Source organism: Podarcis pityusensis, assembly GCF_964106645.2.
Source record: "Podarcis pityusensis genome assembly, chromosome: 2".
Taxonomy (NCBI): Eukaryota; Metazoa; Chordata; class Lepidosauria; order Squamata; family Lacertidae; genus Podarcis; species Podarcis pityusensis.
The window spans coordinates 48,317,446-48,343,745 of record NC_138029.1 but is presented as its reverse complement, the minus strand read 5'-3'; the positions used below and the strand labels follow the sequence as shown (position 1 = coordinate 48,343,745).

Genomic DNA, 26,300 nt, shown 5'->3' with positions numbered 1-26,300 from the left:
AAAAAACACCACAGCAACTCCCTCCCCCCCAAGCCACTTCTGCAAAGGAGGAATAACAGCAATTTGCACTTTTACAATGGAGTTATGAAATGTTGGTCTGTCACATGTCTGTGCTATCAGGGTTAATTCTAGTTAACTATCCTTTACCTTGTCAGCTCCTAAATTGTGGAGATTGCTTAAATTTTCATATCAGCTTTGTAAGAAGTGCAGCTGAGTATTGATCTTGGAGGAGGAATATCAGTTTACTGAAGGCAGCTTAATTGCTTTTTGAAGGCCATTGCATTGCTGTAGGGAATAAGCTGGTTTTCTTAAACTGTCCTCTACTACATTTCTATTGGGAAACATAGCTCAATTGCTAAGTACATGCTTTGCATCCAGACAGTTCCAGCCTCAATCCCTGACACCTGGCAAAGACCCATATCCGAAACCAGGGAGAGCCACTGCTCAGCAGTGGACAATACAGAGTCACGTGGAACAATGATCTGACTTTGCCCAAGGCAGCTTCTGACACCTTTACATAAAGCATAGCAATTCACTAGGTGACGGCAATGTTTGATGCTACCATGCCTTTCTATTTTTAATCATGCAATATGATACTATTGTACAACATTATCATGACATTATTATATCCTGCTTTAACAAACACCTTGATTAAACATCTTGGTTTAACCTCTGTGTATATATTTAATTAAACCCCCACTTCACCTCTGTATTTTTTACATCATGAAAACACTGCACAATTTAAATGTTCTGTTCTGTTGACACATCTTATTTACATGGCAGCTAATAAATCTCTTCTCTCAATGCCCCTGCATATATTATGAACTCGCTCAACTATTAGTGCCAACATTTCAGAGATGATGGCACTAAATATTTTCCTCTAGGCATAATATCATCAGACACATCAAGGGTTTCAATGTATCCCTAAAAAGGCAGCCTCTGAGATAAAAAGACTCATTTGTTTGCTTAAATCAAAAGTTGTAGTGGATTAACTAAACTTTGAAATAAAATGGCGTGTAGTGGTAAACAAATCAGATCTGCACTCAAGAGAACCACATGACTATATCTGCACAGTCAGTAGCAATGTTCATGTGTTTTATGCACAGTTGCTTTCTTCCACCTCTTCTGTGCTGCAAGCCAACCTATTTTTAGAGAAGATGGAGTTGGAGAGTGCCGTTCAAGAAGAAATCAAAGGTCCCAATAGGCATCTGCTACGTTTGTTTGCTGTAGTAGAAACACCACATTATGGCACTTAAAGACTAACCACTACATTGTTGTATGAGTCTGGATCCAGATACTTAGGTGATTTGGTGATTTAAGTGAACTTTGACCAATGAAACCTTATGCTAAAATATATGTGCTAGACTTTACTGTGCCATTCACATCTCCAAACCCCAGCCAGGCATTCTTAAAATGTATTTTTTATATTTGTTTGTTACAACTCTAGTGTGGGACACACATTTCTATGCATTTCTGAAACCAAATTTCCCTGGTTCAGGAGTGAGCAACACAATGATGGTAGGTGAATTACTCTAGTCTTGTGTCTGGGAAGCTCTATCCTCTACAGCCCTGGCAGTACTGGGCCTGAGGACAGGCTGCTGTCAGGCTGGCAGAGCTAGCCCAGATACATTTAATCAAAGACACAGGCATAGCACATGAGAAACTTTGAGAAATTAAGTCTAGATAGCAGAATGCCCTCATTAGGCACCTGGGAGGGAGAAACTGATATGAGCATAGAGCTGTTCCAGAAAAAAAACAGGTTTTATTGCTAAAGTTAAAAAAGGCACACTGTAAGGCAAATTACTGAAGGCTTGTCCCAGAAGAGAGAGGAAGGGAGAAAAAGATATGGACAAAGAGAAAGATGAGGTGGCTACAAGCCAAGAGTAGACATGCTGTGATGCTTCAATGTAAGTGGGGAAAAGGGAAGGGAAAGTGGTATAAACTGGAAAGTGAATAGAAAGAGAGAAGAAATAATAGGAATAGAAGAAGAGCGAGAGATTTTAATCATGTTTAATATGTTACCTAGTTGCCATAGGCAACTAGGGATTTCATCCAGGTGAGTGAGTGGGAAGGATGGAAGAGGAAGGTCATCACTGATCTAGGAGTCCAACAACTTTGCTTTCAAAAAAAAAAAAAAAAAAAAAAGTGGAAAATGAAAGGGAAATTTCAAGGTGAACAAAAAGTAGAGGTTGCCCGTAATTTTCTGAATAGAGTGATACATAACTCTTGGTTGGTCTGTTTTGGTACTAACTGGAAGGTTATGTAAGTGCTTAGGGCTCTCAGTAGTAACCGATAAGCAATTGGGTGTTGCCTTGATTGGTTTAGAAAACTGGGGACTTCTTAGCCAAGGCATCAAGGCGAAGATGCTCATTTGCCCTTATCACCAAAAAGTGGGAACTAGTCCTTCAAACAGACGATAACTTGGTTCAGACAATGCAGACAACATGGCAATTATGAGCAAAGGTGGTAGCATAGGGACAAAATGTAGATGAGCTGGTATTTTATTGTAACTTCAAAAAAAAAACACACACACAAAAAAACACCTGAAACTACATAGCACCAAGCAGCTGATGGGTGCTGAGAAACATAGCTTTGAAGTCTGTTTGAAAATGGTTTCAACACAGACTGCTTGCAAACTTCAAAGTGATGGCAGCCACACCTTTACCAGCCTCATACCTCAACATGATACACAGGACAAGAAGTCGCTGTAATGGCCATGAGAATCAATAGGACAGATGTGTATGACCTTATCTGAGCAGAAAATTTAAAATAAATTTGTTAACTGCTTAAGTTAAAATTAATTTGGTAGTCCAAAGCTTTGTTTCCATTACAAGACAGATATTTTGTGAGCATTCTAGAAATGAAGACTACTAATTTATATACATATATATATATAATCCAACCACAGAATATGATTTGAAACATAATCTCCATTAAATGTGAGTTCACTGGACTTTACACACTACAGTAAAATAATTGCATTCGGTTGTACTTGCACTCTCTCTTATGGGACTTCCTGTTGTATCCAGGATTGCTACCCAAGTGTCCTGGTGTTTACAGTTAGACAAGGGAAAAGATATAAAGTGAAGAGGAAAGAGGATTTTAGCAAAGTTGTCAAGTTTTATATATGTCTACCATAATAGCTTATGCTAGCTTGGCTGTTGCTTTCCATTTAAATCAGATTGGTAGAGGAAATCTACCCCCCTTACCCCTTATATTTATTATTTCCACAAAACAGATTTAAATACAGACTTAGAAAAGAAAAAAGGGGATCAACATTTAAGTATTATAGATTTTTACAAATGTAAACAGCTCTGATGACTTAGTTATCAAAGCACTGGAAAGAAAAACAAATCCATGTGCCATACACTGCTTTTCTGTAATTTACATTAGGGTAAACTTTAAAAAAACCAGTTTCATAGTACAATAAATAATGAGAATACTATTTGGTTGAGTACGTACAAAGATTAAATTATCTATCATTAAATACTAGTAAGTAAAGCACATATTCTTGCACTAGATGTGCTTATCTATTACATACAGAACAAATATAAAGGAAGAATTAGAGAATTGAATACCACCCTAAGGACAATCCTGCTTCTGGTAATAACTTAGAGATACAAAATGAGCTCATTCATATGAATATAGTGCTTGCACCAATTGTAGTATAAGAAGTAGTGAGTGATTCAACATCAGTACCATTCTAAGAATGCTTTCCAGATAATCCATCCAAATTTTATCTCATGTAAATTGAATTCTGTCAGTCGAATTTACTTAGGAAAAAAATATATACCAATAGAATTCTACTTAAGAGAAATATCTACTGTTGATAACACTGGAACATTCACATTTTAAATATAAATTGTGGGAAAGTGTGGGGAGGATGGCATGGGCAAGTCTGTTACAAGCTGGGCCTAAACGTCAATGGAGTTCAGGGTTTAGTTCAGTTCTGGGATCAGAAGACAAACTCTCAGTTTGCCTTTACAAGTCACCCGATTATAAATTTTATAATTACCTTTAAGACAGTCCCCTTCCCAATTATCAAGAGAAAAACAAACTAGCTTTATGTGATCTGGATGATAACTACCGGTACTCTTTAACTTTGTGAAATAATTTGAAGGCTTTTTACCATGTTTCTTTCAAGAATACAAGCAACTTGCCTGATCTATCCATCTCCCCATCGGTTACCCACCTACACATGAAGAATTTTATGCAACTAAGGCATACATTAGGGACTTACTGGACCATCCCTCATGGATTTTTTTTAGTTTTAAAATTATTTTTGACTAAATGTAAGGCCCTTTCCTTCTACAAAAGCCTTTCCCCTCCTTTTAAATGTCTTTCTCAAAAAATGCATCAACATTCTGTAGGTTATTAATAAATAAGGTAAGTGCCTTAAGTGAGAATCTTAATTTAACATTCACTATCTACTCTGAGACTATAATGCTCAATTAATTAAGAAGAGAAATATATATACGCTGAAAAAGATATACGGTATACTGTTACTCATTTATTCCTTGAAAATACATCTAGTTTAACACTAAAGTAAAATTTCAGAAGGCTAAGAATGCAATTTGGACAAAGATCTATAATGGCCTCATTCACACAATATGGTAAGTCAACCTATGGCTTACTGGGATGGCACTCTGCGTCTTCCTGGTCCTTTTGCTCCAGTACTGCACTGAGCTAAGCCAAGGTTTGGCATACTGTGTCATCTGAAATGGGTTAATCTCAATCATCACTAACCATGAGCTGTAAACTATATGCTTCCAATGTTTGTGATTGTGTATCTCATAGGAAGCTGCATTCCATGTGCAGGAAATAAAGCTGAACCATGTTCTATAAAACTTGCCATATTTTGTGTCATTTCTTCAGTCTAATATTTTCTAAATTGGCTGGCGACAGGTATCCAAGAGGAATATTTCCCAGTCCTACCTGAAGAACTCAGGGAAATAACCTGGGAGTTTTACATGCAATATATGTGGTCTACTACAACGCTACAACTCCATCTCACGTTTTAATTCCACAGACATACTCACAGTATTTGTGTTTCTTATAGTAAGCACTTTTATAGTTATCATAATTTTTCAACTGAAAATATGCAGAAATGTGTGTTTTATTTATCTGTTCTCTGTATTTTCTGCATTTTCTGAATTTGCTTCATGACTTTTGCTTTATTTAGAACACATTCTATTTCCAAAATTTATTTGAATTTTAAAGATGATTCCAGTGTTAAAAGAGATAGAAAGAGTCTTTAGTAGTTTTTTCACAGTCAGAACTGAAAGTGAAGGGTACTTTATTCAGGGTCAGCTGCCTACCTACATCTTTAAGGAAAACCTTTCCTGTTTAAAACATCTCCCTTTTACTCTCAGGAGCTTTCAACATTATGGTAAGTCAGCAGAAAGTGGATCTGCCAGAGATTTGTGCATCTAGTTTTCATGCTTCCAGTATAATATCCAGGAAAGGCATTCTCACATTTTATCACACGAGGAGATACACACATTCTTACCTCAGATTGAAACCCAACATGAGACCCACTTTCCTTCTTTTAACATACTGTATAACCAAAGCCCTTCTTAAAGTAAGACCTTCATCCTACATTTTATAAAGTAGATTGAGCAAATGTTAGTGTTTGTGTTATGGTTGGATTAAATAAGATACCTAAAAACTAAAATAATGGTTTCCAAATATCACATTTAAAAACCATACTAGAAAAAAGTCATCTTGTTACTATGCAATACCAACCCACTCTATTACAAACACTTTATTACAGTTATTGTAGATTGTGCATTGCAGGAACTGCTGAGCTCATGTATGAAAATATTAAACAGCAACCCCCCAAAATATTCCCAAGTTTTTCCAAAGCATTCACTTTCCTGTATACCATGTGTGTGTGTCCAGAACTGCTATCACAGTGCTCTATCATGAAAAGAAGAAACAATGTGAATTTGAAAATCCAGCTTGATTGGTTCTTGCACACTCTGGGTTCCAATACACAGATGTCACTTTTTTGGCACTAGATATATACCACATCGGACAGCATTTGCAGTTCTAATTATAGTTGTTTACATGGGAACCAATCAAGAGATCATCATATATAACAATTGTGCTTACTGCTATACTGTAAAAAAATCCCCTCACAAGAGGTGGTTAGCTGATATGATCAGTATGTAGATGTGCCATTTAAATGGCTCAGCCTTGCTAGGTTAGAGGAACTTGAATGTATATTTTCATTTTGCAGTGGTCAGAAATTATGGCTGGGCTTATCCCTCCCTTGTGTTGTCTTTGACATCAGACATTCGACACCAGCATGATAGGAACAACCCCCTGCCCTCCATCTTAGTCCATAGCTCAGGAGGAAAAATGGAGGCTCATCCCTGTTGCACTCAGCTTCAAGATTGTTACTGGAGGGGCAGATATTTGCAGAAGGTACATTTGCCAAGGCAACCATGGTGAAAAAATTTGTGGAAACTTGGTAATTTGTATGAATGTGGCTTTGTGTGCACTTCATAATTATGAAGTTTTATACTGGAGAACATGAGCCAAGTCTGAGTCAGTGTCATATAAACAGAAAATTAAAGGTTGCTTCATGCTGACAAACGTCCCTGTTCTCTTGTACTGCCCTGATAGAGATTACAGTATTTCATCTACCCATCGACTTGCTGCCTAACTGCTGAGGTCAAGGATTCTCTTGCAAGAGCTTCCTCTATCTTAATTCTCAAAGGATACAGAGAAATAGGTCATCCATAGCAGTACACTGCAATATGCTAATTCAGTATGCTAAATTCTGTCAGTTGTATCAAATGTTGCAGGCAATGTAATGCCTTCGAATAATTAATTGCTGATGTTAATACATATATTAATCTAGCTGGGTATATGTTTTGAATACATGCAGGACTTGTATTGTAATTTTGTCAAAGGAACACTGTCTTCCTCTAAAATTCTATCACTAGGGCTGAATCAGAAGGGTTGTGGTCTGCTTTCCTACTGGTCACCTATTCTTCCAAGAACATCCAGTTTTCTAGCTCAATTAGTTTTACCTGAATCAATATGACACTAACCAATATTTCCAGTAGCTGGATGTTACTTTTAAGCTGCATAAAAAGGAAATACAGCTGCATTGGTCCATAAGAGGCAATATTAAAATCCACAACAGGGCTATATGCATATTAAGATCCACCCAAAATATAGTTTCCCAGAACTCTTCATCAGGCTAAATGGTACATAAAGCAGGGGATGAGATGGATGAGGAATCAAAAACAAAAAAGTACAAATACTAGGTTGGATATTGTAGTCATGAGGTCTGCATTTAAATGCAGTCTTAAGATGGAGATTGCAAACAATAAACTAGTCCCTGTTAGGTGCTGCAGTTATCAGGTCACCCATAGAATTATGGGATAAGGAAACAATGGCGTCTCCATTTTTTGAAAATATAAAGTCCAGCTGTTACTGAGATCTGTCTCACACCTTAAGCAAAACACATGGGTTCCTCATTCTATCACTTTCTAGTCTTCTGTCATTCCTGTTGTCAAGGCTGCCTCAGGTCTCAGCTCACAAAAGACCAACGCCAATCTCTTCTTATATACAAAAGTGTTTATTGCAGTTCATTGTTTGCTTCATATCCGAGGCGCGCAGCCCCACGTCTGTACGCTTAGACCGTTGAAGTCTCCTCTGAGTCAGTCCCTCCCCTGCACCAGTTTAAGAGCCTTGCGCTGCTCCACCTCTTTCTCTCTTTCCTTTTCCTCAGGGTCTTCCTGCCCGCTGGGGTTTCGCCCCTCCTGGATTCCCCTGACGCGCTATCCCCCGACTGCTCTTCCCCCCTCCTGCGGGCTTTAGGACCTGGCCCTTCCTCCGGGCTCCCTGTACTTCCGCGCGCCTCTACATTTGAACTTGGCGCACGCGCCCAACCTCTAACTTTCCTTTTGACAGTTACACTACTCCCTTCACTACTCCCCTCCCCTTCCGGGAGGGTGGCTTGCTCCGACCTCCCTCCCTTCTCTGCTGCCGGAGCTGCTTCCCCTGATACACTGGAACCTCCACCCCCTTCGCTGCACTCTGGCGGGGAGGCTGGTCCTGACGCCCAGCTGCCACTTTGGGATCCCCCGCTGGCCCCCTGTTCCTGACACGTCCCCCCTGGGGCTCCCCTGGCCTTGACCACTGGCGCCCCCTTCTGGGAATCCTCTGATTCGCTGGAAAGACTCATGGAATCTCTTGAGTCATTGTCATCCTCTTCCTCGCTGTCCTGGGATTCATCCCCATCGCTCTCCATCTCCTCCCTACCCTGTGCCTCTGTCCCTGAACCCCTGACACCTGTCATTCACATTTTTAGCTAGTCTCTTTTGCTTTTTAATACCACAGTCAAAGTGTCTTGTTTATTTTATGCCTTATATTCAGTTTTGAGTATATGAAATAATTTTATCTAACAAGGAAGTATTGCTGCTATAGTCTAAAAGTACAGATACGCTTATTGCTCACAGACCTCTACATAGCTTTAATGCAGACACATGCAAAGGAGGAAGTAATTTCATGCACCGGACAGAAGATATATTAATTAAGATAAGCTTATAAATGTCAGCTGTGGTTCTGTTTCCTAACCTTTTCCCTCTCACCTCCCTAGTAATCTCAAATAGGAAGAATTATAATTAACCCCAGCATATGCTCATTGAGCTTTTAACCCAAGAACATGTACAACACACTTTGTTCCCCAGTTTAGAAAGGCACTGGAAACAACTTATAAGATCTATGTTCATATTATTTGCAGTGGATCTAATTTCAAACACAACTACATTAATCACCATTTTAAATGGTAACCTTTTAGTTTGTCACTGTGGAATTTGTGATGAAACATGAATGAAGACAGCGCAAAATGTTGACAAGATATCTAGGACACATGTTGACTGATCTATCCCCATCCTCATTATTGCCAGTTCTCACAGGGCAATTTCTACAATGGGATAAAAGGCTGTAAGCAATGATATTTAATGAGAGAGGCATGGTTGGGAGATTTACAGTGCTTAAACCCTGCCCACCAGGGAATCAAAAAACAACAACCACCTCACTGAAGAACATGTTCTGCTGGAGAAACAGAAGAACATAGAGACCATAATAAGAAAGAAGTAGAAATGTCTGGCTGCAGGGGGAAAAGCACAGTATAAAGGGCTGAGCTGCTATAGGAGGCTTCAGAACAATGGGGCACGTCTTTTACCAAGTAAATCTTAACAAAGCTATCATTTATTTTCCTATCACGTTATAGTGGTCCTGACTGCCATTTGATGGCTGAAAATATCAAACCAATATATTCTTTCCCAAATTAATAAAATGCAGATGCTAGACATCAAACCTGGTGTCACACTTATGCAAAGCATGCATGGACCCTGTAGCCCATGTCACAACAAGGACTTCAGAGTGTCAAGGAATGGTCAGGGAATCGTGTAGTCCCCAAGAGTAGCATCAAATTGTCAGGCTAATAAACCTTCAGATATCTTTCCTTAAAAAAATTCGTATCAAATCCCCACTTGTTATTTCAAGAAAATGTATCTTTCCTAATATTTTGAAGCTATGGAAATGTAAAGTAGCCTTTTTATTACTTCACGTTAACAAATTTCCTTTCAAGCAGTTCTACCAATTTAAAAATACAGCACACAAGTGCATTGTGAGCACAGAATTTAAAGCATCTCAGTTCTATATACTTATTTTAAATTATTATAAATTGACCTATACCCAAAAATACTTTTCAGGGTGGGACACAAATATAAAACACAAGCAGCGATACAATAAAATTAAGAGGAATAAAAGCATCCAACTAACTAAAAACACCACCATCTAAAATACATGAGCAAATAAACAGGTTTTAATCTGGTGCCAGATATAATAGTTTAAGTTCCAGGAGTACCACCATCAGGAGGGTATTTCACAGTTGTGGCACCATCATAGATAAGGCCTCCTTTTTTTGTAGATACGTGTGATGTACTTCTCCTAAACATGGAATTTGGACAAGGGTTGTCTCTGATATCCTGCATATATTTGGGTCTAAATTATTTGGGACCCAAATTATTTGGATCCAATTATTACTGTGATACTATGCATTAGTCTAAAGAATGGTTTAATCTGAAAGAGTTTGCATATCTCATTTATAAAGGGTCTTTCAAACACTTATTGTGGTTTATTGTGAATGTGTAGCATGTTCATGCATGCTGACTAATCACTACAAAACAGGGTAGCACAGCTCTAACCCAACACCACCAATCAGATCATTCAAATAATAACCGATGTCCCATTTATATATATATAAAAGTACCTGTTTCTTCAGGCTGGAGGTAAGGAATAAAGCTTAAGCTTCTTCAATCCCCTCTCTCACTATTCCTCAAGGTAAGTACTGGCAGAACTGGCAGAAATCCCCTGACTTGAAAGTCATATGGAGCTGCTGTGAAGTCTTGAGGCGAATGCAGGTGAATGAGTAGGCCTGTAATCAGACTCGGGGTATTTTCCTCAGTCCAACATAATGTTTAGGCTTAGGTTTGTCAGCTGAAATACCTGTTTCTTATTTAGCCATATGTTGTCTTCCTCTTCAAGTTAATAAGGAATGCTGTTCTTTTCTCCCGGCCCTCCCTTTGCCTTGGACACTGTTCCCAGTGCACAGAAACAAGAGGTTGTAGGCCTATAGAGGGCAGCTGTGGGCACTGATAATCAGCAGAGTTCCCTGTGGTGATGACTACAATTCCCATGATGCTTCTGTTAAAGCCAAAGCTATCTCTTGGCATTTTAGGCCAAGCTGGAAGTTAAGCAGTAGGAGGTGAGCAGCAAGGCATATAAATAATCTCCCTCTAGTTTAAATAGGCTTTGGCTGCCTGCTCTGTCATGGTTGTCAATGTTAATGTTCTGAGACACGGTCCACACGTAATATATAATTTTCTTCCAGTGTTACAATGAACACATTGACATGATCAAATTTGGCTTAATAAATCAGGATATGCATGAGCTCTTACTTTGCTACTCACTTCACATGAGTGGAGAAGCAAACCACGATGCTGCAGTTACGTATAGCTTCCTGTTAGGTGTGAATCAGGAAACTATGGTTAATGGTTTCTAAACAAGCTAAGATATGAAACCATGATTTAAAGTTGGCTTTCACTTCCTGGGTGTTTGCAGGCTATTATCCACAGTTCCTGGTTTGCACAAAATGGTTGACTGCAGCTTCCTAGCTTGGTTTCCCACTCAAATGTAGTATCTGCATATGATGCTCTGTGGGAGCACAAAATTTGGCACTCCGAAATGGATCGTCTAAATTATGTCTTCTCAATTTTGCACCTCCTCGACTTGGCACCCTATGTGAGGGATCCACCCATATCGTCCTAAATATGAGTTTGTGTGTGACATATTAAACAAGGATTTGATCATGTGAACTAAGTCAGCATGTTATTTGTGTTATAGCTCTTCAGGTAGAAACCCTCTCTCCCCCCCTTATGCTCAATTTTCTATTCCCTACTCCCCCTGCTCCATTTTCCTACAACCTACATCCTAGGGACAAATGTTTGTTACTTGCTTCATTTAAAATTCCACTGTTTTCTAGATCCAGGGTTAAAGAGACATTTGTTATACAATTATACCCCTATAACTTATTTCTTTTGGTTATTCCATGACCCAAACACCCATTCCTGATAAAATGGAGAAGGTGAGAAAGCATAGCTGGAGCTAAAAAAGCTTGCTGTTGATTGTGTGGATCTGTGGATTGTGTGGATCTGTGATCACAACATTGTATATTGGATATGGATGCAAGCTACACAAACACCATGGGGCCAACACCTCAGCCTGAACACATGGGCTGAGGCCATATTACATATTACATGGCTTTGTTGAAGGGGTATGACATGGGAAGGCCTGAAGCCTTATCTGACCTCATGCAATTCAGTAGTGAGCCTGCCAGATGCCCCGATCATTCAGCTAGGTGAAAATAATCTGGTAAACTAGAAAGGCATCAACCTCACATTCGCAGCAGCACTGGACCTCAAGGCATTGTACACAATGCACCCAGTAATGACAATTCTGTGATCAGAACTGCTGGAACATGAGTCAATGAACAAGGTGATGCAGCACATGTTGGCACTCAGGACCAGATCATTTGGCATCCTGGCATCAGGTTTGACAATGGGGCTCTATACAGACCCAATTTGGTGCGTTTTTGTCAGCTGGCAATGAAGTTTGGTTGCTTGATGTGTGCAGTGGCATTAGGGATTGGGGTTGCAGATGTGAGTAGTTTGGGGTCGACTCAAGTGATGGATAAGGCATTAGGTTGGATCCTGACAGAGAGTTGGGAACACCCCACCCCGGTCCAAGGAATCAGGGTATCCGTTAAAGGGATCCAAGGGGAGGTACTTTTGTCTGGCTGCCCAGACGGAGGCTGATGGGCCATAGTACAACCAAAATGGTGTTCCTTTTGAGGCTTTAAAATGCAGCAGTTACTCAGTCACTGTGGGGAATCCAGATGTCTTCTGCCAAGGGTGTATTTTTATGAAAATGGTGAGCTTCCTCAGTGTTCAAAGTGCAATACATTGACACTGGGAAATTATACTACCAACACCAGCAATACCACTGTGGTAGAGAAAGCTCTGTAAAATGTGGTTACACAAACAGCTGGGTACCTATTGGATAGTGCCTGTAAAATCTGTGGCAACAAACACCAAGTACTTCTTTGGAGTAAAGTGCATGCAACTCTACTGGGAAAGTGAAGAGTTAATAATTGTAGGAGGGCCATCTGTCTCCCAGAGATATTGATAAGATGGTTGACTGTTCTTAGAGGCCCTAGATCTTAATTGCATTTTATATTAAAATAATTTAGTGTTATTTTAGTAATCAACAGTGTTTGTTCAAACAGGAAACTTGAGGACAACTCTACTACATCACTAGTCATATTATACAAGCATGACAGCACTTCTGTAGGGATTTTAAAAATACTGTGAATACCTGGAGAACTACTTCCCCCCTCCTCCAGCAATGTTCCATCATTTCCAGAACTCTCTCTATTTTATAAGATGTTTTATTTTGTTCTTCTTTGCAATCTCTCAGCAATCCTCCACAACACAGAGAAAGACTACCCTCCATCTATTATGTCCGGAGAACTATATATCACACTATTACAGGTCTATCCTTCAAGGCTAAAATGAGGTTGGGGCATGCTCTGACCAATTTCTGGGATAATATAGATTAAATTCTATGCTAGTCCTTTTCATTTCCAATTGACATCAACTATTGTTGCTATTCCATTAAATACTCAACTCATTCTTAAAGCTGCTCTAACCACAATGCTGAATGTGAAAGGGTGACATAAATAGAAAAGAGAGCCTGTCATTGATTTCTTCTCTTCCTTTTAGCTTTGTTGTAAGATCATCCTGGGGGGAAATTATTTGGGTAGACATGGAGCAGGACTGGTACCAGAGATGGAAAACCTTTTGTTATTTTATTCTATTAATATTTACAAAATTACATGCCCTCTAATTGAATACAAGTTTGTAACTCAATCAAGGGCTTGTGCTAACATCATAAATATTGACAGAACAGTTCACACGCTTAATGAATGGTGGAAAATTCTGGGAGAATAGTGCCCACCTAAGGATAATAGTACTTTTGGGTGTGTTGCCCTATCTTCTAATGAAAACAAGGATTATTGTAGGACACACCCCGAAAAGAAAAAAAAAGATAAATAGAAAGATCAGATCAGCGTTTAAAATAAATGGGGGGGGGGGGGAGAGATGAGAACGGTAGGAAGGAAGGAGAATGCCTTTAAATTGATGCTGACAGAGGAAGATTACAGTTTGTGTGATGTCAGGTTTCAGATTACTATGCTCCATTTATAATTAAGGCTACTGTGAAAGCCTTTTTGACTGTAATCAAATCATAAGCAGCTGAAAGGAGTAATACCTTACAGAGAACAGCCGTTATCCACTAAACATATCTTACAATCTTGCACTGGCAAACATATCCACATTTGGAACATTAATGAAAAGTGGCATGCAGGAGCATTTACAGCGTCAAACTGTAACCTCTACTGTGCGCTATCAATTCAGTTTAGCACCCTGCAGAAGGTACTCTGGGCCTGGAAGAATTGATCCATAAGGGAATATTGAATATTAAGGAGGAAAAAGAACTATATGGACTAGCAAATTGTTATTATTTCTATAATTTCACTTTGAAAGCCACATATGCATACTTACATTGCTGTTGATGATTTTAATCATGACATTTTTATTTTAGGGTTTTTTTTGCTTTCTATGCTGTGTTGGGTGTTGCTTGCAATAAAAGATTGCAACATAGAAATATGAGATACAGTACATACTTAAAAAGACATATTTTATTATCTGCTATTTGGAAGGTAATTTGGGTTAATACTAATGCTAAATACTACAATTTCTATAGGAGTTGAGACTATATTTACTCATAAACATTCCTTGTTTAAAGAAAAAAGCAAATTATGGTTATACAGCCCTTTATATAATCTTCAAATGGCCATAAAGGAATCAAGAGATTCTCCTTCTTAAATCTTGGACTCAGAACTTATTAACGTGACCTGTGTGCTCAGCCAACTGCTTATTTAACTTGATTTTAGAAATGCATTAGCTAAAGAGATGAATGAAATTTAATCCTAGCTTTATACTTCTTATTAAGATAATATGTAGCTCTGTTACAAGTGTGTACTATTGTACAAGCATTTAGTAAGTACGATAAGGTTAGCACAGAAAATTTGTATGCTGTAACTATTATGTAACACAAACCAACCATTGCTTATTAAAATACTGTCACTTGGACCTCTTTCATGCTAGAAACTTTAGTTTTAATTAGTGCAGGGTAATAGGATCTAATTCAGCAGAGCTCAGCCACTCTACTCCCCATTCCCTGTAATATTTTTATGACCTCAAGTAGATTCCTTGAATTGAAATCCCATTCACACTATTGTTATACTTACACATTAAGCAGGGTAGTGTGAGTGAAATATTAGATTCTCCTGCTATAATAGTTTAATTAGTATCTGAATTCTATTATTTATGATGTTGATATAAAATACATCTGTTTATACAGACACTGTGTTGTAACCCCAGAATAAAATACAATATGTGACATGTGTTTGTCACTCAGGCAAGTAGGGGGAAAAACACTTTTATAGAAGGCTAAATGGCGTATCTCAAACAATAGTTTACACTGGAAAGGTTAAACTATCAAATGAAGCACCACAGTGATTAAGCATTTCCTTCCACTACATTTTGTTTTAAGACAAAAACAATTCTACATCAGGCAGGAAAGGGGTACTTGTATAGATTCATGCTCATGACACTAGAGTTATGGGTGAATGAAGCCACTAATATCACTTTTGCACTGCAATATCCATTCAGAAGGGTCAAGTGTGAAATAAGGACACAAGACAATAATTTTCAAAATCAGTTGGTTCTGTACATATGCGCAAGGTCAGTTTCAGAAGGTAAGATTGGTTTTGGTTTTTGCTCAGTTCATGGCATTTGAATTGTAGAGTCCCACAAGTTTCCGTCTAATCACCCATTTTTTAAAAAACATCTATATAAAATGGCTTGTTGAAATAACCTGGGAATTTGGAGTTAGGTGTCACAGGGCAACTATTTCTCCTTGTCACCTTGATCAGGTGAGGCTGTAGAAATGCTGAACCACTGTCAGGACTTGGTGATGAACTACATGAGGATCAATAAACTGGAGCTGAACCCTGACAAGGCAAAGTAGGTGCTTCCCAGGACTAGGAACGGGGTGTGCAAATAGGACTGGCGGGTTTGCATTCCCACCAAAGGAATAAGCATACAACTCCAACACTGTAATTATAGATCCAAGTAGCCTTAGATCACCTTTTGCCAATTTTGGCTGGCTTGTCTGATATAGCCTTTCCTGGACAAAAATAACCTGGCTATAGTGATTCAACCTTCCAGTTGGATAAATGCAATGCATTGCACATGTGGCTGCTGGTTCGGAAGATGCAATTAGCACAGAATTCTGACTGGTTAGTCTAGATAGAATCATATTAAATCTATTCTGAAGGAATTACACTGTTTTTATTTGTTTCCAAACTCATATAAAAATGCTTGTGTTTACCTTTAAAGATCTCAATTGCTAAGGACCCAAATATGTATTTTTGCATAAAGCAAGCTGCCTGTACATTAAGGTCTCCAATGAGACCCTTATCTGAGTTCTGCCTGTAAGAGAGGTGCTTTATGTACTTACCCATGTAAGGTAAAGTAAAGGGACCCCTGACCGTTAGGTCCAGTCGCAAACGACTCTGGAGATGCGGTGTTCATCTCACTTTACTGGCCAAGGGAGCCAGCATTTGTCCGCAGACAACTTCTGGGTCATGTGGCCAGCATGACTAAGCCGCTTCTGGCTAACCAGAGCACCGCACGGAAACGTCGTTTACCTTCCTGCCGGAGCAGTACCTACTTATCTACTTGTACTTTGACATGCTTTTGAACTGTTAGGATGGCAGGAGCTGGGACCGAACAACGGGAGCTCACCCCATCGCGGGGATTCGAACCGCTGACCTTCTAATCGGCAAGCTCTAGGCTCAGTTTGGAGGGGACTTTCTTAGCAGGGGAACCCTAGCTTTGGAATACCCTCCAAAAGGAAGTAAGACTGGCACTAACATAGCATTCTTGTTGGAGCCAAGTTAAGTAGTTTTTTTTATTTGCCCAGCCTTTTAAAATCTCAAAAATAATTTAAAAGGAAATTAAATTTTACATGACCTTTATATTTTTACTGAAATGTATTTATATTTTTTAATAGTAAAATATATTCATTTAAGGAAAATACAGTTTTTACAGTTGTAATAGAAATCATGGTTGCACCATTTCTATTCCCCTTACCACGTCTAAGCCACATATACGAGTGAAGAAAGCCAAGTCAACTAACCTAGGATGTAATTGACAATTGTAAAAATTTTACATTTATCTCACTCAGCATGGAGAATCAAAAAGGCTATCTTGAAACTCCATTCCCAGAAACACTATTTCAGGAAGGCTATCAGCATTTAAGAATGAAGCACAACATTGGCAGATAAACTGATCTTAAGGGACTAGTAAAACAAATGGGATGGCAAATTAATCCTGCAAAGGAATTCCACCTATTGTTTTAAAACGCTGAATTTTTAAAAACTATGTCTCCAACTTTTAAAGGGCTTAAAGTTATCATTCTTTTGCCTCTTGAGGACATTTTCCCATTTGTGTATTATTATTTTTCTTGAATCCATTAAAAGGGTAATTATTTGCAAAAACTACTGATTAAGCTTGTGTTTGTCACAGCCAGATTCACTGAGTACATTATTTTTATATTTTGAAAAAAGATTCCTGTGAATTATTCTTTTTATATTTTTTTGAGTAGGCAGGTGGAAGTAGGCGTGAGTAGGAGGGTAAATGTTCAGGTGAACAGATGCCATAACTTTATTGAGAGGTTGTAAGGAAATGGCGCACAGTGACATACTGAAGGCTGACATGAAGTATTGCAACTGAAACATTGTGACAGGGAAACATGAAAGACGAACTTCCTGAGGAGCTCTCATAAGACTAACAGGAGAGTGAGAGGCAAAAGCAGGAAAGTTAATGGGATTTCCTTTTCAAATATAGGATCTCCAGTGCAGTAACCATAACAATATACAGTGGTACCTCGGGTTACAGACACTTCAGGTTACAGACGCTTCAGGTTACAGACTCCGCTAATCCAGAAATAGTACCTCGGGTTAAGAACTTTGTTTCAGGATGAGAACAGAAATCATGCGGCAGTGGCAGCGGGAGGCCCCATTAGCTAAAGTGGTGCTTCAAGTTAAGAACAGTTTCAGGTTTAGAACGGACATCCAGAACGAATTAAGTTTTTAACTTGAGGTACCACTGTAATATGTATAGTGGAGTATGAGGGTGAGTATGTAAAATGCCTTCACAAGGTTGAGACTATTGGTTAGTTTAGCTCAGTACTGTCTGCTCAGGTTGGTAGCAACTCTCCGGTGTTTTAGACAGGAGGTGTTTTTTGGGGGGGGGTTTCCTATTCCCAGCCCTACCTGGAAATGTCAGGCATTGAACATGGGACCTTCTGAATGCCAAGCATGCATTATCGCTAAGCTATGACCCATCTCCGTTAAGGTCTTGTAGTTGAACACACTTAATAATATCCTATAATTGCAGAGTTGGAAGGGACCATTAGGATCATCTAGTCCAACCCCCTGCAGTGCAGGAATCTTTTTGCCCAATGTGGGGTTCAAACCCACAGCCCTGAGATTAAGGGTCTCGTGTTATACCAGCTGAGCTCTTGCCTAGGTTCTAGGAATCTTGGTAGATAAAAGTTTGAGGTATACTAAACAGCCTTAGGATGAGTATCTGTCCAATTCATGCAGTTTCGTGAATATTTTTCTGAAGAACATAGACATTTCACCATTTACTCCTAAGCTGTTATGAATCTGGAATAGGATAAAGCCTGAAATTCAGTATTTTCATAGGCAATAAAATCCACCAATACTGCAATTGAAATTCCATAATATGCATATAAGTGAATGTGAAATTTCTCAAGGCAAGACATTGTATGCCGCATTGGAAGATATCAATTTCACACACACCAACACAGATCATATTGTTTCTATAAAATAACAAATACAGTCACGGGAAAAAGAAAGTGCACCCTCTTTGAATTCTGTGGTTTTACATATCAGGACATAATAGCAATCATTTGTTCCTTAGCAGGTCTTAAAATTAGGTAAATACAACCTCAGGTGAACAACAACACATGATATGTTATTCTGTGTCATGATTTATTTAACAGAAATAAAGCCAAGATGCAGAAATCATGGGTAAAAAACTATTTTGAAAAGAAAGACTTTAGCTTGAAATCTCTGAAACACATTTTGGTCATTCTAATTGCTCCTGGAGGAGGTTCTCTGTTTAGAGTGAATGGCTTGGCCATAATACTGGCAGTGTAGACTGTACTGGCTTCTATGTAGTGGGTCTACGTGCTGCCATTTGCACCCTTAGTATTCAGTTGCAATTTAAACGTTCTCAAAAGCAGTTTCACTTTAGCAAATATTTTCTGTACCCTTTATATGCACAATTATTTCAAGAGACAATCACACGCTCTTAAATCACCCCCAAGTTTCAGTTTAATAACAGGATGAGTAGCACAAAACAGTCTGGCAGATGACCAGTGCATGAATATCATGCATACCACTTGCGTAGGAGCTAAGTTGTTCTCTGCACCTAATATATGGAATCACGTGTGAGGATAATGCATTCACTTGATAAATACAACCACTGAAGAATAGCAAGCAAAATCTATTGTTGGCAATCACCCAAGATTATAAACCTACTCATGCTGCCCTGTTCTCTGCATTTATAGTTGACTAGCATATTAATCTATACCTAGTTTCTACAGAAAAAACTATTCAATTCATCCACTTTTAGGTTAATGGAAGGAAGCATCAATATAAACCTATTAAATATTAAAATCTAAATACTATTTAGATATATATTATAGAGTGTTTGGGGAGGAATGTATGTGTAGCATGGCACACTCTGAATATGACAATTCACACAAGCAAGCAAGGTCTCTATGGGAAGCATTTATTCTTTGTTTTTTTCACAGTCATATCATTACTTGATAAAGACATAGAACTTTGGGCTTCACAACCTGTGAAAGGGTAGGAATTCTATTAAGAGGGTCTACCATCATTCATGGTTCTTGCTGGTTTCCTACAAGAAGGGAAAGTCTTTATCAGTCTTCACAGGGCTTTTTTGAGCTGGAACGTGCCGGAACACAGTTCCAGCACCTCTCACCTCGTCCCTGTGGCTCACAAGGAGACCCTCCTCAGAACATGAAGGGGACATCCTCCATGGGCTCCAGAGAAGGTCTCCTTGTGAGCTGGAGGCACAGAAGGGCTCTTCAGCCTCCAGGCTAACAGCTAATGCATGGTAAGAAGCCCAGCGCATCAGCTCTGCAAGCTGCCCTGTCTCTCCTGCTTGTGCTCAAGCCAAAGAAGCAAGGCTGTCCCATGGACTGTCAGAGCTGAGGCACAGGGAAGAAGCCTCCCTGTACGTCAGCTCTGCAAGCCGCCCTCTTTGGGCTCTGGGGTGGGTCTCCTCTTTGAGCCACTAGGACTCTCCAGGGTGCTCCCCATTATATGCAATTTTGCATGTGCCCGCAGGGGCCCCAAACGGAACCTCTGCACAAATGGGGAGTCACCTCTAATACTAGTACAAAGGTCTGTTTGTGATGAGTTCCTGCACCTTTTTTTCTAGAAAAAAGCACTGTGTCTTTGAAAAGTGAATGTACCTGGCAGGTGTCCTTTGGCAGAACGTCCTTCAAAGTAGACACCGGCAATGAGAAAGCCCTGTTTCTTTTAGCCAAATGCCTAACATCAGAAAGGCAGTGTTTCACCCAATGAATTTAGAAATGCAGATAACAAACAGAAAGAGGCAAGCCTTCAGTTACCTTAGACCCAGGCCATTTAAAGCAAAACCATACGTGGTAGACAACCTAAAAAGACAATACTACATTAAAAACAAACATGTAAACACATCAGTAAACACCATTCCCTGATCTTTCTGACTGATCCCTCTTTAAGCTTTTGGGAACAGGCCTGAATCAGAAATGTGGAACCTGTGGCCCTCCAGATCTTATTGGACTACCAATCCAACATCCTGACCACTGGCCACACTGGCTGGGGCCAATGAAAACTGGGAGTCCAACAACAGTTGAAGGAGCTCTGGCTCTGCATTCTTTGTCTAAATGGAGTCATGGTATCTTAACCAGTTTCATTTCAAATTCTGTAAAGCACAACTTTTCTAGAACTATATCTTTGTTATAATTATTTCTGCCTTCCTGATATTAATTTATGTTGACATTAGTATCCTGTCATATGGCACAGCAGTGCTCTTAGTTCTTTTGGCATGGCAATCTTCTGTTGCAAAGGGCTCTGCCTTTTCCAAGGACATTTTATGGACTTGCAGGTAGGTGCTACAATGCCCAACTGGGATGGTGGGAAGCTGCCATATGCTTGGTAGCAAACAAAGAAGAAACACACAGTTCAAACGTAATGAAAAGGTTGGCACACGGTGAACACTATGCAAAAATGCCTGACACAAACAGAATGTTTCCAGTTATCAGATAAATATCATATGATATTGAAAACCTCTCCCACCATTGTGTATGTTTCAAGCTCCTAACATAGAACTTGACAAATTGAGTGATGCAATTCCTAGGCTGATTAATTACTACAGTGGCACCTCGGGTTTCAAACGCTTCAGGTTACATACACTTCAGGTTACAGACTCCGCTAACCCAGAAATATTACCTCGGGTTAAGAACTTTGCTTCAGGATGAGAACAGAAATCGTGCTCCAGCGGTGCGGCAGCAGCAGGAGGCCCCATTAGCTAAAGTGGTGCCTCAGGTTAAGAACAGTTTCAGGTTAAGAACAGACCTCCGGAATGAATTAAGTACTTAACCCGAGGTACCACTGTATTTACATTTGTTTCTTCTTTAGAAGAGCACAGGTGGTGCCACACAGGAAGCCCAAGTCCTTGCAGATACAACCGTACCTTGGAAGTCCAGTGGAATGCATTCTGGAAGTCTGTTCAACTTCCAAAATGTTTGGAAACCACGGAAGGCCCGTTGGATGTTCAGCTTCCAAAAATAGTTTGCAAACCGGAACACTGACTTCCAGGTTTGCTACATTCGGGAGCCAAAATGTTCAAGAACTAAGCTGTTCGGAAACCAAGGTATGACTATACAGAGAAAATGTCATAAGGTACTTGCAAGTGTTTAAGTTCCGCAGATCAAAGTGGTTCAGTAGGCATGTAGGGGGCAAGGCAATCCCTCAGCTAAACAAGTTCCAAGCTGTTAAGGGCTGCATATACTTGGAGACCTTGGATGTGGGCCAGTGGCAAATTGGCAGCTAGTGCAGAACTTTGAGCAGAGGTGAACTATGCTAGCAGAATCTCATTTGGGTCAGCAACCAAACTGCAACATTCTGTAGTAACTGCAGATTCCAGACAAATTGCAAGGAAAGCCCCACATAGATTGCTCTGCAGTAATGCAGTCTTGAAGTTACCAATGCCTGAATTACTTCGGTCAAGCTATCAAGCTCCAGGAATGGCTACCACTGCCACATCTGATGAGACTCTGAGAAGGTGCTCCTAGCCACAGGGGTCAGCTGGGCCTCTAGTAAACAGGTCCATTTTTCAGATATACGAACCACTCATCCACAGCACTTGCTGGAATTCAAACTTACTTTATTCACTCTAATCTAGCTCACCACTGTATCCAGGTCCTGGTCCAGGCCTGCATAGCCTCCTTAGTGAGATAGCATTGAGAAATAGAGCTAAGTGTCTCAAATCACCTAATGTAATGGTTCTAGGGGTTGCTCGTGCGTAAGCAGGTACCTATCTCCCCGGCTGGGTGGAAACACCTGGCTGGGTTGCCAAAGTGAACCTTTTTCTGTCCGGACAGCCACTCACCCGTGGCTGACTCAATCGCTGGCAGAATCCGTGAGTGGGCGTTTCTTAAACTTCTTCCAGCAAAGAAGTTCTTTGACGCCTAGTCTCCGCCTACCCTCTCTGCGTGGAAGCCTTCTGCGCAGGGAGGGCGTGGGCAACGGAGGACCCCTACTCTCCCCGCTGGTCCCAGGCAAGGAGTCATGAGACCGCCTCGCCACTTCCTCCAGCTGTCCCCCTTCTCCACTGGTGCTACGCTGATTCTCTTCCCCAGAAGATGGGCTGCTCCTCCCGATCCCTGGACGCTCTCTGGAATCCCTCTGGCTTTTGCTCTCCCCCTCCAGTACTGATGGCAGTTCACTGACACCTAACAATATGAAAAGCTAAGAAGAAACATAGGTCTTTCCTTTGCTCAGGTGTTTGTCTATCTGAAGCATAAGAAACTATTGAATTTCAAGGTGATGTTCAAGACAGAATGTGATGGTACTGGGGAAAGGCTGTAACTCAGTGGTTGAGCATCTGCTTTCTATGCATGAGGTCTCAGGTTCAGTCACCAGCATCTCCAGGTAGTGTTGAGAACGGTTTCCTTGTCTGAAATCGTGGGATTTTGAAGGGTGGCTGTATTTTGGTTCTCATATTGTTTCAGAAAGTATGAATTTGGTAGATTCAGCTTTCAATAAGAACTAAATCGAATTTGTCCCTCATCCCTAGTCATAACATGCATGTTCCTGACTGGGGTGGTGGTGGTACAGAGTTACATAAGAGAATGACACATTTCCTGTTTTTTTCACTAGATTTGGAATGTATGTTTGTGTTCCTGAAACTAAAAGGACATGAATAGAACTGCCCAAGATTGACCTCTAAGTAAAGGACACTTTCATGAGCCACGCTGAGGACTGCTTCGCACAATACAACAACCACAAGGAGTCCACATGAAACTGTTCCATACACCTTGTGGCTTTTGTTCTTCACTGGCAAATATCCTTTTCCGTGGCTTTTCATAGAATGCAGCCAAATTAAGAGGTCAGGCTGATCTATATGACAAACCAGTATGTACAAAATGGCTTGCTGCAAGGAGCTCTTGCCACCCAGAGGCAGTTTCAGGCTGGCAGTGCATATGGTGTCTGCATTACAAAATGTACCCCTTTCTTAAAATGGTATTTTTTATTGTATTCTTAAAAGTAAATAATGTAGAGTTAGTAAATAAGATAAAAACATAGATCCAAAGACTGCTAGAAAATACTCAAAGAAAGAAAAAAGAATGAACAACAAAGATGAAACCTTAAGAGTTGCTTGTTAAGCTGACGTTTTTTAAGTTCCAAGGTGTATTAAACTGAATCTGAATTCTATCCAATGCACATCCATATTATGTGAGGAAGTACAAAAACTGATTTAAACATCATCTGTGAAAATAGCCTAAGTTTTGTCTTGATACAGGGCAGATGACTGACTTTTTCCCATTAGCTGGACTGGGATTCTGCAAGTGGTCAGCACTCCTGTGGGTTACTGAGGGCAATTATGTACTTCTGCCTACAAGTCAAAGATTAAATGGTGGAAGAGTTATGAGCATTTCCAACCACCACACTTCTTAATTATTTACTTTCTTTTCTTAAACCTGAGCTCTGAAGGGAAAATATTTGCTCCTTTTTCTCTTCCTGCAAGCCCCTCTAAAACCATTTATTATTAAAGATCTTCTGGGGAAAGATGAGGACAAAAAAGACTCCTATCTAGAAAGCAAACAAACAAACTTTTTTGCTTACCTTATTTTGCTTGCTCTATCATGTGTTGAATTACTGAATAATATCAAGTGAGATCTAGACATTTGGATGATATAATGTGGTGGAACAATGTTTTGCTTGCAGCAATTATTTGTGAGTTTAGGCATCTGCAACACGTTCAGGATTTGTGTGAGATAAGACTCTGAAATAACTTTAACATTGCCCTCCTCTGTCTATTGTGAATAAAAAGATGAATGCAGTTGGAGAATAAAGTATTACACAAGTGACTTCAGCAAATCAGCGACACAGGCAGCAAAGGAAGGAGGCAGATGTACAGAGAAACAAATACATAAATAAGTTCTCTAACATCTCAGTAATCAATCAGAACAATTATGTTTCTAACAACTCATTCCCACAACAGTTTTTGGGTTTTTTTGTAATTAAACAGGTCTCTTCCCTCTCCCCCCCTCTGGCCCCGCATATACTTTTCATTAGGGTGGCAGTACTCACATCTCATTTACTGTGTGGACATCATTAGAGTGAGCAGCACAGAAAGATTATTAGCGTTGCATCTGAACTCTGCAAATGTCAAGCCAAATGGGAATGGTGGATAGTGATACGAAACCTATTCCAGTTATCATATGTTAATGAAAAGAAACAATTCAGTTTTCAAGAGGAAGAATGCATGAGGTAGATTTATGAAGAGCCAGCATATATACACTTTTCTGTATTCCCCTCCTCATTAAAATATGTAGATACTACCATTAGACAGTCAGTATACAAGCTTATACCACAAGCCTTCAGAGTGAAGCTAAGAACAGTGCAATTTGCAAGTTAGGACAACCACAAAAGTGGCCCTTGCTTCTATCTCTTAATAAAAATAAATAATTTACCATCACAGCTGATCAGACCAATTAGACACTAGTCACCAATTATTTATGCTAGTGCAATGGCAATGAAGTTGATTGTTCTACACTAGTCTAAGGTGGCTCCTTGCATCATTGCTTTACCAGTGCCTCATCAGCAAAAGTAAAGTGTGTCAGCATAATTTCTTACGTTTTTTCTAAGAAACCCTCTTCCAACTGATTTGTCAGAATCCAGACATCCAATTGTTTTTCAAAAAATGTTTAATGCTATATTACCTCAGTCACATTTGATATTTCTCAGAGGTTTTGTATGTTTATATATATGAATTTAATTGACAGTTTCACATTTAATATTTTGCAAATGCATCACAAATAAGATATCCAGATATGAGCACATGACCTCTATAAATTTTTAATTAATGAAGTTTTCCTAGTAGGTCATGTGTGTGTGTGTGTGTGTGTATAGAATAAATCAAACACAAATACTAATAAAAGTGTTATAATCTGTTACATCATTGTATTCAATGTTTACATACTTGTGTCTGTACATACAATGGCCTGGAATCAACAAACTCATTCCACTAGTGTAAGCCAGCTCAAGGACTCACACTAGCACCAAGGGGCCCCTCCTCTCTCCCTATGCCTCTTGTGCCTTCTCCAAATCCACTTTGGAGAGTCGGGAAAACTCCCAGATAGCATACAAGGGAAGGAGACCCTCTTGACCCTCTCTAGTTGCAGGGAACTGCTTTCATATAGCTGTATGTGTATGCACAACCTAATGCAATTGTCCAATACCAGTCTGTGTATCAAAATGTGTCTACATGTGTATGAAATATATATCTTGGCCATTTATAGGACTGAGAGCAGCATTATATTGCAGGACCACCTTCTTTCATATATTTTTCCCTTAATGCTCTGGTTTTCATCTGAGGTACTGCTCCAGCGCCTCAGCAGGACAGACCTGAGGATTAGGGATTTTTTCTGCAGTGGAAAACACTCTGTGGAACACCCTGCCAATGAAGATTCTTCAGGTACTGATGCTTAATGTTTTATATAAGTTTAAAAGAAATAAATCAATTTAAAAATGCAGTGCACATTCAGACATGCATCAGCACCAGCTACATGAGCAAGATGTTGCTATTGAACATGGATCTTCCTTGCTAGATTAGGGCAAACATTAATATAGGTCTAGTAAATGCTATTAGTGCTCTAATACTCAGACATATTCATGCAAGCAATAAAATGTAGAA

General features: G+C 39.6%; 1 protein-coding gene across 5 annotated transcripts in view; it reads right to left on the bottom strand.

The window, feature by feature from the left end:
• TENM2 (teneurin transmembrane protein 2) overlaps positions 1 to 26,300 on the bottom strand; it is a 696,995-nt gene that overhangs the window by 527,992 nt on the left and 142,703 nt on the right. For 3 of the 5 annotated variants that reach the window (XM_080995200.1, XM_080995203.1, XM_080995205.1), the window contains exon 1: positions 10,298 to 10,678. The exons of 1 other annotated variant lie outside the window; for it this stretch is intronic. The gene's annotated coding sequence lies outside the window, so the exon portion shown is untranslated. Of the gene's footprint in view, positions 1 to 10,297; positions 10,679 to 26,300 lie in introns of those variants that run through there. One more of the 5 variants, XM_080995206.1, reaches the window with a different exon arrangement.